General features: G+C 37.2%; 1 pseudogene; it reads left to right on the top strand.

Moving 5' to 3' along the window:
- The first annotated feature begins 838 nt into the window (after positions 1 to 838).
- LOC127089320 (uncharacterized) lies at positions 839 to 938 on the top strand (annotated as a pseudogene).
- The last annotated feature ends 15,980 nt before the right edge of the window (positions 939 to 16,918 follow it).

Raw genomic sequence — 16,918 nt, 5'->3', positions numbered from 1 at the left:
CGTTCCACTTCTTAATATAATTGCATGAGCTTGGCTTCTCGGATTAGGTTGGGGCTGTCCAGGGAATGTACCAGTTGGTGCAGCAGTAGGTGCTTGTTGTTGAGCTACCTGAGATATTTGCGTTTCCAGCATTTTGTTATGGGTAGCCAAGGCATCTACTTTGCTTGCTAGTTGTTTAAGTTGTTCGCCAGTGTGTATGTTCTGGTTTAAGAAATCTTTATTGGTTTGTTGTTGGGAAGCTATAAAGTTTTCCATCATGATTTCCAAGTTGGATTTTCTAGGGGTATTATTGTTAGGATTGGATTTCTGATATCCCGGAGGTATAGATGGGGCTTGATTTGGAGACTGTCCAGGTGCGTATAAAGCATTATTACCCTTATATGAAAAGTTTGGATGGTTCTTCCAATTTGGGTTATAGGTATTCGAATAGGGGCTTCCTTGAGCATAGTTTACTTGCTCTGCTTGGATTCCAGTCAAGAGTTGACATTCCGCAGGAGTGTGGCCTTGGATTCCACAGACCTCGCAATTCTGAGTTATAGCAACCACGGCGGCTGGAGGTGATACATTTAAACTTTCAATTTTCTGGACCAAAGCATCCACTTTTGCATTAACGTGATCAAGGTTACTTATCTCGTACATGCCAGTTTTCGGTTGAGGTTTTTCCACCGTTGTTCGTTCGGTTCCCCACTGATAGTGGTTTTGGGCCATGCTCTCGATAAGCTGGTAAGCATCAGCATAAGGTTTGTTCATTAGTGCACCACCTGCAGCGGCGTCTATTGTTAACCTCGTATTGTATAAGAGACCATTATAAAATGTGTGAATTACTAACCAGTCTTCCAAACCATGGTGTGGGCAAAGTCTCATCATGTCTTTGTATCTTTCCCATGCTTCGAAAAGAGACTCGTTGTCTTTCTGTTTAAATCCGTTTATCTGGGCTCTTAACATAGCTGTTTTGCTTGGCGGAAAATATCGGGCAAGAAAAACTTTCTTCAACTCGTTCCATGTGGTGACTGAGTTGGAAGGAAGTGATTGAAGCCATCTTCTAGCGCTATCTCTTAATGAGAAAGGAAAAAGACGAAGTCGAATTGCCTCTGAAGTGACACCATTAGCTTTAACAGTATCAGCGTATTGGACAAATACGGATAAATGAAGGTTTGGATCTTCGGTAAGATTTCCAGAGAATTGGTTCTGTTGCACAGCTTGCAACAGCGAAGGTTTAAGTTCAAAGTTGTTTGCTTCGATTGCGGGCGGAGCAATACTTGAATGCGGTTCATCTTGCGATGGAGCGGCGTAATCTCTAAGAGCACGAGCTGGTTCTGCCATCTCGGTTAAAGAAGGAAGATCTTTGAGATCAGGAAGGTCTATAGGAGGGAGATTGTTTTCAGCACGATATTCCCGAATTCGTCGTAAGACTCAGAGATATAGTTCGATATCGTTGATTCGTAAATAGAGCGGCTCGCCTTGAGAGCGAGTGCGTGGCATACAAATCAACGAAAGAAAGAATAGAAGAAAAAGAAACCTTAGTCTCTACAGCGTAACGGAAGAGTTACGATATCGATTAAATAGAAGTCCCCGGCAACGGCGCCAAAAACTTGATCGCTCGACTGTGTGAGTCGAGAATGGGATACAAACTGCAAGTGCACAGTTCTATCGCGTAGTTTTAAAAGATATCGATCCCACAGGGACTTATGAATCGATATACCGTTATCTAAGGTTACTACGTAAATCTAAGGTGAAAATGTTTGATTGTTTGGGGAAAAACTAAGAGCTAAACTAAGATCTAGATTAAATATTAATAAAACGGATATTGGTATGTAGTTCGTCAAAACTAGGGAATCAAGTCTTTGTCGGTTTCTTGGTTTTAAAATGAATCGTTTCGGTTAACTTTATTGGTTAAAGGTTTTATCTCAAACTCTCGCTCTGTTGAATAAACCATGATCTTATATTAATGTAGCTGTCACTTATAATTAAGTCAAAAATCATATTTTGAAAACAATAAAGTTGCAGAAACTCCTTTTAAGAAAATACTGACCGTTTTAAACACCCTTATCTCAAACTCTCGCTCTGTTGACTTAGGTTATATAATCAAATCCAAATGCTTAACTCTCGTCCTCACATTCAATCTTTAAAAATACTTTTTGGAAAAGGTCAGAATTTAATTAACTCTAAAACTTGCTCTCGCCCTGATCTAGAATTAATGCCTAACTTACACTGTCCAGTTAAAATCTCAAACTCTCGCTCTATTGGTTTTAACTTCTTTATGTCTTTTACTTTTGTAAAAAATCTTGTTATTAAACCTGTAAGTTGAGACCGTAAAAAGATTGATTTTGATTTTAAGTTTAGATAGACCGACTCAGTCTTGATCCCTTATTCTGCTTACTTTACATACCGATACCTGGGCAAATTAGCCAGACATGCTAAATAAATAAGAATTTATATCATGCATAAACAGACTCATTCCAGGCAGATAATATAGATAAATAATAAAACAAAATATTAAATAATGATTAAAGAACCTGAATGCGTAATACAATAGTCTTGAACACTCCACCACAAGCCGGTAGGATTTGTTCTTGGATTCTTCAATTAAACAGTAAATTAAATCAAGGAAATAAAACTGGAATATAACGTAAGGTTAAATCCGGTATAAAGTTGCACAATAGTTTCCGGTGTAGAAACTATTATGCGAAAAATATCTAAAAGCTAAAATGGGAAAGGTAAATTTGCAAGGGAAAAAGAATGTAAAGCTTGCAAAAGAAATAAATAAAATAAACAATGCTGGAAAAGAAAAATAAGCAAAAGCGTGAAAAGAAAATTTGGCAGAGCTTCGGCAATATGAGCGTGGAAAAACCGAGAGACCTTTAGGTTTTTGAGATGGCTATTTATAATAGTGTTGGCAACTGCTTTCCGTTTCTCCCATTCTTCAACGTGGCTACATGCACGGCGTGGATATAGGAGACCAACTTCTCAACGTTCTTCTTCCAATCTTTCTGAGGGCGTTACTTGCGCCAAAAAGGTAGTGGAATTGTGTGACGCCCGTCACACTATGTGTGACGTCCGTCACAAGGTTGTTTTGCGTGACGCTCGTCACGCACCCTGTGACGTCCGTCACAGGCACAGCGTTGGTGACTTGTACGCTTTGGGCTGGGCTTTGGCATTTGGTCCCTTTTCTCTCCTTTTTGCACCTCCTTTTCTTCCCTTTTTCACTTTTGCTTCAAAATGGATACCTGACATAAATAGCAAGGAAATACTGCATAATATCTGATAAAATGAGATAAACTAAAGTGAATGATAATATAATCTAATTGAATTAAGTCTTAAAATGTGATATAATTTCGTGTTATCACTTCCCTCAAACAGCTTATAATGAACGGACAAAGGGGATTTTCTCTTGCTTGGAATGTCACTTGTACTCAGGATGCCTGGTTGTTGGCTCAGGATAATGCCACACATAAGGGAGGGGAAGGCAATGGGTAACTTCACAGCATTTGTAGAGGCATGTCTGATGGTTTGATCAAATATGAACTTGCCAAAATCATAGTTAACCCTTGTTCCAATTGCATGAATAATTCTTCCAAGATTAATGGAGATAGTAGAGACATGATTAGTAGGCACCCAATTAGCTGAACCAATCTTGTGTAAGATGGCATATTTAACAGTGAGTTTCCCAGCAGATAAGTGATTCCTACTAGGCCATTCCTTAACTTGGATAGCTGTGATAACCCTACAGACCTCATTGTCTGTAGTCTCTAGGTCCACTCCTCCATCAGTTCCTCTTCCTAGGAACTTGTTGATAATACTTGGTGAGAATTTCACACATTTTCCCCTTACAAACACCTTGCATAACTCCCTGCTGTTTTTTTCATAAATATCCTCAGGGATATTAACAATAAACTCTTTTACCAACCCCTCATAACATTGGGGTAGAGCTACCACAGTCTTCATTAGTCCAGCATTTTTGATCAAGTCAATCACTTCCTTTACCTCTACAGCTTCTTTTCCAAGCTCTCTTTCAATAGCTACTCTCCTCTGAATGATAAATTTCCATTTTGCTGCACCATCTTCTAAATGAAAGGAGATATTGTCTAGGTGCACAGCAGCAGCCTTGCCAAGAGACTTCTGAACAACCTGCCTTTTTGCAGGGGAGATGTCTGGGACATCTTCTTTGACATCTTCCTCAGAGTCAGAGTTATCTCTTTCTTTCCTTTTCCTAACCTCAACCTTGCTCCAGGATTTTGAGGGTCCTATACCAGCAGTCCTTTCCACTCTTCCTGTTCTCATTTTAGCCACATTTTTCCCATGCCCAGTTCTCAGTTTCTCAGCTACACTAGGTTTTACAAGATCAACCAAAGGATCCTCCTCTTCTTCAGAGCTTCCTTCCTCTAGGTCAATAACCTTCTCCTGAGACATATTTGCTGGTTTCTTGCTAGGTAGGGTTTTACCTAGAGAGCATAGCCCTTCAGCAACAACTTCTTTTTCTGATTTAGATGAGTCATCATCTTTATCAGCATGAGGTTCCTCCTCACGAGAGGGGTCCCTTCTAGACAGAGGGGTAGAAACCCCTTTGACTTCATGCCCTTCTCTTAGAATCCTAGTGACTAGGTTCCTTATGGCACGATCAGCATAATGCATGTCTTTTGGAAGAGAGGAGTTACCAGAGGCATTACCTTGCTTATCTCCATCTTTGGAGGAGGGACCTGGGGCGTCGTCTGGTATCATGCAAAGTGGAGTGACGTCCATCACGTCTTCATCTACAAACTCCATTGAGGGAGTCTCTGCATGGTGAGAGGATTTTGAACCAGATGATGATGGATGTTGAGACATGTTGTAGGACTTTTGAGAATAGTTTCTTTGCCCTAGCTGAGCTTCTCTGAGAAGTTGAATGGAAATGGAGATTGCTGGGTTTAGGTAACGTGTGCTAAGGGAATAGATACTATTTTCAATGTTAGGGAATGATTTGTCATTAATGAGGCGCTTTCTTTTAAAAGAGCAGACAATATTTTTATTTCTTTTATTTTTCCATTTTAATTGCCATAATTTCACAAGAGTCCAAATCCCTAATTTTTCTCCCTCATATTCAATTTGAATTTCACCCAAATTCCTTGCAACCTTGTTTGCTAGTTCCAGTCCATGCTTTAGACCTCTGAATTTGTCTTTCACAAATTTTCTAATGGAATGATAATAGCAAAGACAATACTTTGTCCATCTGTGCTGAATCTGATTTTTGGACCTAGTTTCAGCATTCAGGTTGTCATAATACAATGTCATGACATTGTGTGTGACATTGTATGCAATCATCAATAGTTTCATCCAACCCAGTTGATCCCAACTGCTTTCATCTTCTATACCCTTCACTTGTGTAGGAGCAGGTGTCATCCCAATCTCTTCCATATTGTCCTTGGCATTTTTGCTTTGAGATAAACATATAGTCCCTTGTGGCCTAGTCCCAATAGTTCCATTCTGTCTATGACTGGTCATATGTCCACCTATTTGATCTAACCTCTCAGTTGTTTGAGCCATCATAACCTTTTCTCCTATGAAGGTGAGGTTAAGTCTGAACTTCTGGTGTGACATCTTTGCCTGAAATTTCCCACAGACTTGTTTTTCATCACTCTTGAGAGTTCTTCTAGCACCTGTACTCATCTTTTCCCTTTTGACATAGGGATACTTTAAGGGATAATCCATTTGAGAGCTCCACATGTAGCAGTTGTCTTTGGTCCTGATTCCTTTCATAATCACTTTACTATTTTTGTCAAGGATTAGACATTCAGTCTTGGTGAAGTTAACATTCAGACCTTGATCACATAGTTGACTGATGCTTATTAGATTAGCTGTCAGGCCCTTGACTAGTAGAACCTTGTCAAGTTTAGGACCTCCAAGACGATCAAGCTTTCCTGTTCCCTTGATTTCACCTTTTGCTCCATCTCCAAAGGTTACATGGTTTATGGTATGATGATGCAGATCAGTTAGCAGACCTTGGTTTCCAGTCATGTGTCTGGAACATCCACTATCAAAGTACCACTCTTCTTTGCCTGAGATTCTAAGGGGAATGTGAGCTATCAGACTTGTGACATTAGTCTTAGGGACCCATTGCTTCTTGATGATAGGCATGTGCTGTTTGGGTCTGAATTGATAGTGATCCTGATGATGAGTAGGCTTAGGATACCTATACAGTTTATAGCAGAAAGGCTTCAGATGACCAAATTTCCCATAGTAATGGCATCTCCATCTTTGGTGTTTCCCTTTCAGCTGTTTTCTCCTCTGGTGTTTTGACATATGATGTGACATCACATGTTTTTGGATGCACTTAAGTTTGGCTTGAGGTTTGACACCAGTGTAACTGCTCTCAGGCTTTGAGTTATTATATCCAATGCTAGATTTGTCTCCTGTTATTTGTCCAGTTTGAAGAATCTTGTCTAAGGAATCAGACCCATTGCTTAACATTCTTACATACTTGGTCATCTCTTTTAATTTAGAATTTTGAAACATGACTTCAGTTTTCAATTTAGAGATAGTTTTTGCATGGTCTGCCTTCTCACTTTCCAGCTGTGCTATCTTCTGATTTTCAGCTTGTGGATTTTCACCTAGCTTGGCATTCAGAACCACTGCTTCGGTTTGTAACTTGGAGATGGTTTCCAAGTATTCTGCCTTCTCATTCTCAAGTTGAGTTATTTCCTTCTTCTGGCTTTCAACCTGTTTGCACAGCTCTACACTTTTGTGACACAACTTTCTGTAGGTAGAGGCCAATTCTTCAAAGGTTACTTCATCATCACTTGAGTCTTCATCAGATCCCCATCTTCCTATCAACGCAGTCACAAGATTTGCAGCCTCCTCTGTTTCACTCTCATCAGACCAAGTGGCAGCAAGACTCATCTTCTGTTTCTTGAGGTAGGTTCCACATTCAGTCCTGATGTGTCCATACCCATCACATTCATAGCACTGAACCTCTTTTCCTTCTTTGAGCTTCTCATCCGATCTTGCTCTTCTTCCAGCATTGTTGGATTTACTGATGTCAGATGAGATGTTCCTGACATTTGTCTTTGATCTTACATCCATCTTTTTCAACAGTTTATTGAACTGTCTTCCCAGCATTGCTACTTCATTGACCAGATCTTCATCATCCTCCTAACTCTTTTCCTCTTCTGTGTTTGACATAAAGGCCATGCTCTTTGTTTTCCTTTCAAAACCATGATTTAATCCCAACTCAAAGGTTTGGAGGGAACCAATTAGCTCATCTACCTTCATGTTGGAAATGTCTTGAGATTCTTCTATGGCAGTCACCTTCATTGCAAATCTCTTAGGAAGTGACCTGAGTATTTTCCTTACCAGTTTTTCATCTGTCATCTTCTCTACCAAGACTCCTGAAGCATTAGCAATTTCAAGGATACTCATGTGAAATTCATGAATGTTTTCATCTTCTTTCATCCTTAAATTTTCAAACATGGAGGTGAGCAGGTGAAGTCTAGACATCTTTGCCCTAGAGGTGCCTTCATGAGTGGTCTTGAGAATGTCCCAAGCCTCTTTGGCCACTTCACAGTTGTTTACCAGCCTGAAAATATTCTTGTCTACCCCATTGAATATTGCATTCAAGGCTTTAGAGTTTCCAAGAGCAAGATCATCCTCCTCCTTGGACCATTGTTCTTCAGGCTTCTTAGTGGTCGCTTCTCCTTCTTTAGTAATGACAGGATGTACCCAACCTGTTAACACAACTTTCTAAGCCTTGTTATCAAGGGATTTCAGAAATGCTACCATTCGAGGTTTCCAATAGTCATAGTTAGAACCATCCAAAATTGGTGGCCTATGAACATATCCTCCATCTCTCTCCATTGTACCAGAAAGTATTGCCCCTAGATCTCACCCAGAACCAGAGCAGGATGCCTGCTCTGATACCAATTGAAATTCTAGTATCAGATATAAGATGTCGAAGGTAATGTTACGACACTAATATCTGTTAACATACAATGGATAAAACATACAGAATGGTAAAGCAAATAACACAAGCAATTGTTAACCTAGTTCGGTGCAACTCACCTACGTCTGGGGGATACCAAGCCAGGAAGGAAATTCACTAAAATAGAATTAGTTCAAAGACTCTCTGTACACTTCAACAAGTTACAGTCTTTCTCACCTAATCTCTACCCGTGCAATTTCTACCTAAGCACTCTTAGATATGAGAACCCACTCACTTCCCTACAATCACACACCAATGATTTTAAACAACAATCTCTTGTGAAAAGAAAATACTTTTCAATTACACACTCTTGATTTTACTTCACAGTTTCAATCAAGAAGACACACTCTTGATCTTGCTTCACAGCTTTGATCAAGAAGACACACACTCTTGTTTAACAACTTTAGAGTGACAAATTACAACCACAAATCAGTCCAATTTAATCATCAATGGATGACTTGAATGACCTACAAGTCTCACGACTAAACAGACACAAACCCTAGCTCTCTCTCTATATTTCGCTCAGTATTGGTTATGTGTTCAAACAGGTTTTCTAAGTCCCTTTCTATATAAGCTTTCAGCTGGGCTTGGACATCTTGAAAACCCTAAATCTATTTTCCAATCAAATCTTTTTATAACAGCTGGTTAGATCTCCTTGGAAAATAAGTAAATCTGGTTGTAATCCATGATTGAATGCGCCATCTAATCATATCTTCAATCATACAAAGATTGCCATTAATTGTGCAATCACAAAACACCAGACATTCATACTAAATGTTCTGTGTACAAGATGTCATGACATCGGGTCTGACATCCTGGAAAAATCCTGCATAATCCAATAATTCCTTTTATAACTTCCAGCAGGTACGGCCATATCAGATGCCATGACCTTGTGTATGTCATCTGAAACAATCCTACATGAACATGTCTTTCATTTAAGATCCAGCAGGTACATCCAATATCAGAAGCATTGTCATTGTATGTGGCATTCTGAAAGAATCCTGCATGAACATGTTCTTGAACTCCAGCAGGTACATAAGATATCTCATGTTAAGACATCACATATAACATCTTGTGAACACTCTTTGTTTTACCAAAATTGTTGCCAACACTTAGAATCAACACATGGCACTGCTCCCACCCTTGGATCTTTCTTCCATCTTCTAATTTGGGTCTTTGGTTGTGATTACCACACATGTGATTGCGTAGACTGTGGAACACCATGGAACGCGTGTTTTTGAGCATCAAATATGCCACCTCAATTAATAAGGATGATCTGATGGCTCTGGTTTTTCAGTTTTATTTTATTCTTCCAAATTGATTTTGAAATAGCTTTTTCTTTTAAAATTCACCATAAATTTATTTTTGAGCCAAAAATTATGGGACCAACACCAAAATTCACAAATATTTTATTCTTCCCATTTTTGATTTAAAATTAATTTTTGGATAAAGTTTGATATTTTTGGTGAATTTTGTGTTTTTATACTTGTTTTAATTAGTTTTTAATTACTTCTGACTTGTGAAAAATACCAAAAAAAATAGTCAATGGTTCTTTGATCTTGTTTGACCTATGATAAATTCCTTAGCCATTTCTTTGGTGTTTTGAAGGGGTTTTAGGTTTTTGATCTTTGAAAATTTATTTTCTTCATTTTTAAAAATGTTTTAATATAGTTTAGTTGATTTAATGATTGTTGAGCTTTTGTACTGACTTTATGTTGATCTTACTTCTACGTGGCCTTGGTCTTGGTTGAATTAGATCTTGACTTGGTCAATACCATTGGATTTAGGAGGTTGGTGAAGTTTAAAACTTCATCCCTCAAGATGAATGAATGGTATTGATCATGCGAGGTTCATCCCTTGATCAATTTGGGATTCCCTTCATTTCATCTCTCCATCTTCATCTTATTTCTTCCTCAATCATCTCCTGGCCAATGACTTCTCATGGATTATTAACTAGTTGATTCATCAATGACCTTGTGTCAGAGGTAATAACAAAGCTTGATTGAGATAGGCCCATCCCCTCTTGTTTTTGTGTGTGGTATGATTTAGGAGCTTGGTCTTAAACACCTTATCTCTAACATGCATTAACACCAACATTATTATTGACAGACCTCAGATAGGAATTACTTCTACATAAGCCTACTTACGATTGCTAAACATTGCGCTAAATTTGCATCAAGGCACCAATTAACATACTAACTTGACAACTAACATTTAAGTTTCTTGTCATTTACTTTAATACAATTTAAATTCTTGCATTTTATCATTCCTTATCATTTACATTCATGCAAATTGTTTATGCTTCAGTCATTTGTTTTTTTCCCACTTGAGCCTATGTTTATGCTTAAGTTATTTTTATTTTGCTCACTTGAGAAATTATATTTGTGCTTATGATCATATTTTGTTTGTGGTCTTAGGACCTTAAAACATTTAATAAAAACAAAAACACTAAAAACCACATTGGTGGACTGTTGGATCTTTGTCTGTGACTTGATTTGGACTTATGGACTTAGAGTAGGCAACATTCTTGGGCTATGGAAGAAAAACATGGCCAATGACATTAATTTGAGACCACAAACATGGCCAATGCCATTTATCTGACACAAGCTTGAGAGATTCCCTTGGGTTTATCTGATACACTCTTTCTCTTTGTCTCAATTATTATTTTGATCTTATTATTGTAATTTGATGTTTTTATCTTTGAGTATGTTTTAAGGGATTTTCCATCTGATGCACATAAAGGACATAGAAGAATGCTTGCTTTGGAGTGCTAGCTTGGATGCTTGGTTATCTTTATTTGATACCATTGAGTTTCTTATCAATTGCTTGGATGATTATGGCTTTGTTACCTGCTTGACAATCCAAAGGAAATGGGTTTTTATTTGACACAATTGTCTTATGGATGCTTCCCATGAGTTAGATCTTTTCAACTCAAAACTCTTAAATCTTGTCTAAGATAGCCTCTTCATCTCCACCTCATTCTTCTTTAATTTCAAAACCTATTTCTCATTTTCAAAACTTCTTTGATTGTTATTTTTCAACTTAGACTTGTTTTAATGAGTAGAAACCTTGGCCTTATGCCATTTATTTTCAAACTGTTTTCTTAATCAAACTTGTAAAAAAGCTTAATCATATTGACTTTATTTTCAAAAATACAAAAAAGAACTAACAACCTCATCTAATAATTTTGGCCACTTGGTGCCTTTTTCCTTTTAAACTTTTCAAAAGAAAGCATTTAGATTTGAGTTATCCTTGGTTGAGATGTAATTCTCCCATTCCATGATATGTTGAGTGTAAGACTTTCCATTCATTAGGGGTTAGTGGCATACTTGTTTATTTAATCCAAGTTGGAGCCCTCCCTCTTAAATGTTGTAAATCCCTCATTATCGGTGGACTTTTGGTTGAGTATTCTCCCATTGATAACAAAAGATCTTTAAGCTTTTGTTAAATTCAATCCACCCATCTTTGAAATTTTTACCATGAACTAAGAGGTTTTGATCCCTCATTTATGTTGGTACGTAGGCATAAGACCAAAAGTCTTATCAAGCACAAAAATGTAAATAATGAATTCTTTTCTCATCCCCTCATTCTATTTTTAAAACAAACATCTTTTCAACCAAAACAAATGCACACAAAAAGGGCTCCCTAGGAGTACCTATGACACTTTGGGTGCTAATACCTTCCCTCTATGTAACCAACCCCCTTACCTGTAATCTCTGAAATTTTATTAGTTTTTATTTGAAAACTTCTTATATTTGGGTTTTCTTCGTACTTTCTCCCTTTCCCTTTGGAAATAATAAAAGCGCGGTGGCAACTTTGGTTTTATTGATGTTGAGTTAACTAATAGCTCGTGGTCATGAATTTACCGCTACAAAAAAGGTGGCGACTCTGCTAGGGAGTAGTCCCAAGTGGGTTTAACCTACTTTTGTGTGTATCATATTTGTTGATTATCAATGTTTGTATGTTTATATGTATTGTATCTATAATGTTTTCTATCTGTTGTGCTTGATGATCTCTATATGGTGACATAATTTCTATACCCAAACTTGAGTGTGATCTAAGATAGGAGGATGGTATAGTCATGTTCGTCTCGTGTGGAGTAGTTCATAAGGAGTTGGATTGAGATTCATCCATTAAGTGGAGATCCCTTTGGAGTTACTGGTTCCATACAAGTAAGTCATGGATAGGCACTACTTTCTCCGACCTAGGAGTTTGAGAAGCTGAGAACCGTAGAACATTTAACCTGACTTGGCCTATTTAGGATGTAGTGCAAAGATTATTCAAGTGTAGACTTGATAACAGTTATTACACTATACTACACTCAGACAAGTTTCTCTTGAGAATAATATGGGTTGATGAGTCAATCATCCAAACCTATAGTATCCGACAGATGGGATCACGAATCTGGGAACTTTGTAGAACATGCTCTACAGGTTTTTAGCCTTAGTACACTTCTTTGGGATGGTTCTTAACCCAACTCCATGCGCGTGACTCGCAACAAACCCTTTGATTCTTGGTTGATCCGATCAGTTACCATCAATATCAATGGATCTTGGGTGTTGATGGGATGAAAACTCTAATCCACCAAAATGGATGATAGATATTGATGATGACTTAATCTATCCCTTGACCTTTTTTTGTGTTTGCCTTGTGTGTGATTATTGCATTCATGTATACATGCACATCATATCATTCATCACAAAAATAAATTTCAAGGAACTAAGGTCGTGTTTGCAAATATTTTCAGACCATGGATTATGGATGAAGGAACACTAAGAAATACGGTTTCAGATGTCCAGATTTAAAAGAGTTAAGTAAGATATCATCCTTTGTAGTTGATCTCATGAATTTCAAAGAACATAATGGGAAGCTTTTGTCTGTGCTGTCTACCGAGGTTGTTGAAGGACTCTTGATCGTGTTGGTTCAGTTCTATGATCCTCTCTATCGGTGTTTCACCTTTCCCGATTATCAGCTTATGCCTATGTTGGAGGAGTATGCCTATCTCTTGGGTATACCCGTATCTGACAAAGTTCCTTTTAGTGGATTAAAGGAGATTCTGAAATCTCAAGTCATAGATGATGCTCTTCATTTGAAGAAGTCCGAGATTGATGCAAATATGACGAAGAAAGGAGGTATCAGAGGTCTGACATCTGAGTTTCTGATTTGGAGAGCTACCAATTTTGCTCAAGTCGATAGTATGAACACCTTCAAAGCAATTTTCGTATTGTTTATCTATTGTCTAGCATTGTTCCCTAACATTGATAACTTTGTCAATGTTAAAGCCATTAGAATCTTCTTGATTGGGAATCCTGTTCCAACTCTATTGGGTGACATGTACTTCTCCCTACATCTTAGCAATTATAAGGATAGTGGGATCATTGTGTGTTGCATCCCTCTTATGTACAAGTGGTGTATTTCACACTTGCCTTAGACGTCAGTCTTCCTAGAGAACAAGCAATGTCTACGGTGGTCCTAGAGACTTATGTCTCTCAATAATAATGATATTACTTGGTATAATTCTGTATGCGATGGCATGAAGATTATTGATAGTTATGGTGAATTCTCTAATGTGCCTCTCATTGGTGCACAAGGAGGAATCAACTACAACCCCGCTTTGGCTCGTTGATAACTTGGGTTCCCCTTGAAGGAAAAACCTAATAACATTCAGTTAGAAGGTCTGTTCTATCAAGAGGGTAAAGATCCCCAAAACTTGAAAGGTATGATGGCGCGTGCTTGGCATTGTGTCCATAGGAAGGGAAGAGCTGAGCTTGGACCGTGTGATTGTGTAGCTTTGGATCCTTATACTAGTTGGGTGAAGAAGAGAGACTTAGAGCTTAAGATGTCGCATGCCTGTGAAAGACCTATGTTTATGGTTGTGGTTGATCCATCAACTCTCCCTAACCAAGACGTAGAAGAGTTGGAAGACACACTAGTTAAGATGAAGCAAGAGAAAGACCTTTGGGAAGAATAGTTCCATGCTTTAAATTGAAAGCAAGAGGAGTTGCAACTTGAGATGAAAGGCAAGGATGTACTCATTGGGATCCTTGAAGATCGTGCAGTTAAGAGAGCGAGAGAGAGGGCCAGGGGATTTATTTTCCTATAGTATCCCTTAGTCTTCTGGTGCTTGGAAGAAGATCATCGATCAGCTCGTCACCGAGAAAGCTCATTACCGCCTATGAGTCAGATATCAGACGCATTCGAAGGAAGTACATGCCCATAGCCAATTCATCTGATGTAGTTTCTAGGGATCCTCGGGATGTTGTTTTCCTTTTCTCTTGTATTTGTATTTTGGTTTCTGAAATTGTACTCAGTGTAATCCTTCCAAATATTATGAATAAAAATGAGATTTATGGTCAATTCAAATTATTATTATCATTGATTATTATTGTTGAAATATTTGCAAATACGACTTTGTATGTTCCTTGAAAGTAGTAAAATCAAAAACATTCCATTCATGCATCATTTTGCATCGCAGGTTTCTTGAATTCTAGCCCTTCGGCCAGGTGTCTCATGATCTTCATCTTTGTATCAGTCAAGCTGACACATCAGTACAACACTCGTGCTAATTGTAGCGGTAAATTCATGACCATCGAGCTATGGATAAGCTTGATGTCAAAAAAACCAGAGTTGCCACCGCGCTTTTATTGTTTCCAAAGGAAAAGGGAAAAATATGAACGAACCCCAAAGATAAGAAGTTTTCAAATCAAAACTAATAAAATTTCAGAGATTACTGGTAAGGGGGATGGTTACACAAAAGGAACGTGTTAGCACCCAAAGTGTCCTAGATACTCCTAGGGATCCCTTTTTTATGTGTACATGTGTTTTTGGTATAAATGATGTTTAATAAAAAATAGAGTGTGGGGATGAGAAAAGAATTCATTGATTATATTTTTGTATTTAACAAGATCTTCGGTCTTGTGCCTACGTACCAACATAAAATGAGGGATCAAAACCATGTAGTTCGTGGTAAACATTTCAAATAAGTTGGTGAATTTCTTTTAACAAAAGTTTAATAAGAGAAGGCACAAAGGGCCAAAAATTTGAATGAAGTTGTTAGTTCTTTTTGTCTTTTGAAATTTTAAGTCAATATGATTAAGTTCATTTACAAGTTTGTTTTATTAAAAGAAGTTCAAAAATTCAATGGCATAAGGCCAAAGTTTCTAATCATCAAAACAATGTCTATGTTTGAAATCACAAACAAAGAAGTTTTTGAAAAGAGGGAGAGATTTTGAAATTTAAGAAGTGGGAGGAGATGAAGAGGCTATCCTAAGCACAAATTTAAAAGTTAAGGGTTGAAAAGATCTGACCAATGGGATGCAATCCAGCAGACAAGAATGTCATATAGAAACCCATTTTCCTTTAGACTTTTATCAAGCAATAATCAATAAGCAATGAACAATATTCAGACATCATGAAGATCAAGGATCAAATAAAGATAGCCACATCCAAGCAAGTAATTCCAATAGCTAGCAAACTTCATTGTCTTCCCATGTATCAGATAAAATATTCCTTGATCAACTCAGAGTAAAGCATCAGACACAAGATATAAATAACAATTAAGCATAAAGATAGAGTAGCAAATGAATTCAAACAAATCCCAAGGCTTGTATCAGATGAAGAAACAACTCTCAATAGCTCAGTCTCAGAATGTTGGCATTGGCCATGTCCTTTTTGCATATGGATGTTGCCTAATCCTAAGTCCAAAAGTTCAGATCAAATTCAACAAATCACCAGATGTTTTTTTAGGCTTTTTTTATTGTTATTAGGTATTTTAAGGTCCTAAGACCACAAATAAAATCAAAACACACAAAATAAATATCTACAAACACAAGACATGGCTCAAATGAGCAAAGTGAAAATGACATAACCATAAACAAGTTATATGAAATATAAATGGCAGTGAATGATAAATGACTAGAATTTAAATTGCATAATAGTAAATGACTTGAAAATAGAGCAATATTAAGAAAATTTAGTCAAATGTTAGTTAAAAGTTAGTCAAGTGTTAGTGGTGATTTTTAATTGATTAAGTCATTCTTTGGAGAACACTCAACCATTCATTCACAAGTATGAATCTTTAAACCAAGACATCTTCCATGAGAAGGGCTCCAACTTGGATAATTTAACAAGTATGCCACTAGCTCCCATGAAAGGAAAAAAGTTCAAGTCTCCACACAATGCCATGAAGAATGGGAGACTTACAATCTCACTTACTAGAATGTTATGCCTTGAGGGTCAAATTTAGCTCTATGTTAAGCAATCGTAATTGGACTTATGTAGAAGTCACAACTATGTAAGGTCAGGCAATAAAAATATAGGTGTTAATGCATGTCAGAGATTTGTTATGAAGAACAAAACTCTTAAAACATACCACACACTAAAAGAAAAGATCAAGAGGGAGGGACTTATCGCAGTCATACTTGTATTGATTCATCTGACACAAGGTCATTGATGAATCAATTAGCCTTTTGACCTTAAAGATTTCATTGGTCAAATTAGGGAATGGGAAAGAATATGGATGAATATGAAGAGGGAGGGGAAGATAGAAACACAAATTGATCATGGGAGGAATTTCATCAAATCAAAATCATCCATTCATTTTGGGAGATGAAATGTACATTTCATCAATCCCATAAATCCAATGGTTTTGATCCAACAAAAGTCAAATCAACCTTGACCAATGCTCAAACAGAAAGTCAAACATCATAAGACCATAAGAATGGCTCAACAATATTTCCAAGCATTTAATCAATTAAAAATCAATTTAAAAATGAATTAAAATGCATTTTAATTTGGTCAAAACCTAAAATCCCTTCAAAACACCAAATAAACGACCAAGAGATTTATCCTAGGTCAAACAAGGTCAAAGAACCTTAGACAAAAAATTTCACTATTTTTGAAAAGTCAAAAGTATTTTTAAACAATTAAAAATATGCACAAAAACATTTAATTCATGAAAAATACCAA

This window comes from Lathyrus oleraceus, chromosome 5 (genome assembly GCF_024323335.1).
Source record: "Lathyrus oleraceus cultivar Zhongwan6 chromosome 5, CAAS_Psat_ZW6_1.0, whole genome shotgun sequence".
NCBI lineage: Eukaryota > Viridiplantae > Streptophyta > Magnoliopsida > Fabales > Fabaceae > Lathyrus > Lathyrus oleraceus.
The sequence above is the reverse complement of the archived record's forward strand: the minus strand, read 5'-3'. Positions and strand labels throughout refer to the sequence as shown.